We start from the raw sequence: 2911 nt of genomic DNA, 5'->3' as shown, positions 1-2911 counted from the left end.
TTTCCCCTGAAGTTATTTGTTATGGAAGTATACCTGTTAAACATTGTGAGATTTCATCTTGGGTATATTAAATGGAAAAATCAATTATTTCAATTTAAAGCTATTCTTATATATGGCTTTAAATATATATATTTAAATTCACAATAGAGGAGCTCTCTAAAGAAGTTTAATGAATCCTAAAACCTGTGCCAAAATATTGAAAGTTGTTACATCAATCATTTCATGATATTAAGAAGTATGTAATCCTTACTTGATGTTCTCTAGTGTCAAATAATTTCAGGAAAACAAAAAGAATACTTACAAACTTTTTTTTTTTTTTTTTCAAATCCCTGCTTTGGGGCAGGTACTATACTGCATGGTTGGGAGTTTTAAGAAGACAAAGGCCTTCAAGAAGCCATGAATTGAGGGAAATGAGGTAGTATTCAAGGACTAGTGGATGAGTAAGCAAATTATTACATCACAGTATGTAAATACAGTTGTTTCCACAGGCAAATAGGTAATTTGTGACAATATGTTGCAGTGCAAGAATGTAGAGATTTGTGCAGGGTGAAGAAAGGAGATTGAACCTAACCAAGGAAACCTGGAGACATCAAATAAAGCTTTTCAGAGGCAGTGATACCTGAACCAGAATTTGAAAGAATAATAGGAAGGAACTCTCCAGAGGCTGAGATAAGCATTTCAACTAAGAGGAAATTGCATGTTTAAATCACACCTTTGTAGAAACTCAAGAGTGGAACTAGCGAGCAAAAAAATGACTGATGTTAAAGGTTGAGCAGAAGGCAGAGGCCAGATAACAAAAGGATTATTTGTCATGCTAAGAAGTTTGGGTTTTATCCTGAAATTGATGAAATCAAAGATTTTAAGTAAGGGAAAGTGTTCTGGCAACAATGTGTAGAGGATGAAGGCAGAATAGGTACGCTGTGCTTACCTCCTCCCATGGTCACATCACAACTAAATTATAGAAAACCATCTTTGAGAACCACCTGAAGACTAGCTGAACAGATTTCAGTAATTAAGGATATGAAGAAGAAGCCATGTTGAGACTGGTAGGAGGGGTGGAGAGCAAAATGGGCTGGTCCCACACCTATGTGTGACAGTTGAGAATTAAGAAGGCTATCTCTGGAAGGAGACCTGGGGTGGTGAATGCACAATACAGTATGCAGATGATGTATTATAGAATTGTATGTCTGAAACCTATATAATTTTATTGTCATCCCAATAAATTCAATTAAATAAAATGAGAAATGGGATATGAGTTGTGGAGGTACCCCCTGAAGAGTGAGTCCTAGGCTCACACCAGGCTCCCCATTCTGGACCACTAGTGCCAGAAAGAGTCCCTACTACATGTGGTTGTGAAAATCAGCAATTCTGTTTGGGTGAGTCAAAGCTGCTATAGCCCTCCTAAAGGTGTCCTCTTAAAGGACCTATGCATGGACTTACTCCATGATGGAGTACTTACTTAAGCTCCAGTACTGGTACAGCAGTTCAAAAAGTACCAAGGACATATGGGGAGGAACTGAATTGTCTGACTTTAGAGCTAGGAATGAGGGGTCAGCTCTGTTCCAGATAGATTTTCTGTCAGGTATCACTGTTTCTTTTTTGAGCCCCCCTCACCGCCCACCAGCAGGCAGGCTCAGGTGGGTGCCATATCTGAGTCTCCATCAATTTGACTAATACTGCTCTCCCCACCTTGGTGACTCCCTGAGCTCACCAAGTCCAACCCTCCTACCAGCCTAAACTGTCAGTAGCTGTTCCTCACAAGCCGCTGACCTTGGGCCACTCTGGATTTTCTTAAAATCTCTCAAAGGTTCACAAATCCCAAACAAGCAGTGTCTGGCTTTAGTGTGCTTAATACTTTTTGCTAAATTGGTCCCAAGTCTGACATAAGTAGCATATGGCCTTGGTTCACAGCATAGGCAGTTACAAATTACAGGTCACTTTCTACCTCTGGCCAGGTTGCCCCAAGTCAGGCACAGGCAGTAGCTGACACGAGTTTGCACCAGATCACTCTCGAGGCCCCAGAGCCAACACACCTGGTAGACGGCTTCAGACCACACCAGAGCACCACTGAATTAGTGTCACAAACAATGCATCCAAAGAGTGAACTCAGCAGGTATTAGAGCCCTGCTAAGGTGGATCCTGATTTCTAGGATTATCTACTGCACAAAGCTAGTCTGCTGTAGCCATAGCCCGTCTTCACAGCCAGACATCCTGAGGATCAATACTATTGACAGGTGTGCCAACAGCACTTAGGGCTCAATTATAACAGGAGGACACACACAACCCACACAAGGACACCCCTTGTTGCACATGGTTCAGGTGATCAGGGAGTCTGTCACTGGGCCCCACAGAATACCCAAGACTGGGAAATGTAGCAGATTTATGTAACAGAAACAGGGAAGCAGTAAAAAATAAAATGTTCCAAATGAATGAACAATACTAAATTGCATAAAAAGAACTAAACAAAATAATGACAAGCAATTTACCAGATACAGAGTTTGAAACACTGAGCTTAGAGGAATAATAGATGAACTCAGTGAGAATTTACATAAAGATAGACACCATAAAAAAGAATCAGACTGAAATGAGGAATACAATAACTAAAATGAATACACAAGACAGGATCAGCAGCAGGTTACATGAGAAAAATGTTTTGAAACTGCTATGAAACAATATAAAAGATGATGGAAAGTCAAATATAAGCCAGAATATATTAACTGCTAAAACTAAGAGATATATGATTAACTCGAATATAAAAATAAGTGCTCGCTTCGGCAGCACATATACTGGAATTGGAACGATACAGAGATTAGCATGGCCCCTGCCCAAGGATGACATGCAGATTTGTGAAGTGTTCCATATGTTTTTACTTCACATAAGGAAGCAGAAATTTAAAGAAAAAAATATATAT

At 39.8% G+C, this 2911-nt stretch overlaps 1 non-coding gene across 1 annotated transcript; it reads left to right on the top strand.

The window, feature by feature from the left end:
- The first annotated feature begins 2762 nt into the window (after positions 1–2762).
- Positions 2763–2866, top strand: LOC136377792 (U6 spliceosomal RNA). Its single transcript, XR_010746422.1, has one exon. It is a non-coding gene; the product is annotated as a U6 spliceosomal RNA (small nuclear RNA).
- The last annotated feature ends 45 nt before the right edge of the window (positions 2867–2911 follow it).

This window comes from Saccopteryx leptura, chromosome 6, assembly GCF_036850995.1.
Source record: "Saccopteryx leptura isolate mSacLep1 chromosome 6, mSacLep1_pri_phased_curated, whole genome shotgun sequence".
NCBI lineage: Eukaryota > Metazoa > Chordata > Mammalia > Chiroptera > Emballonuridae > Saccopteryx > Saccopteryx leptura.
The sequence above is the reverse complement of the archived record's forward strand: the minus strand, read 5'-3'. Positions and strand labels throughout refer to the sequence as shown.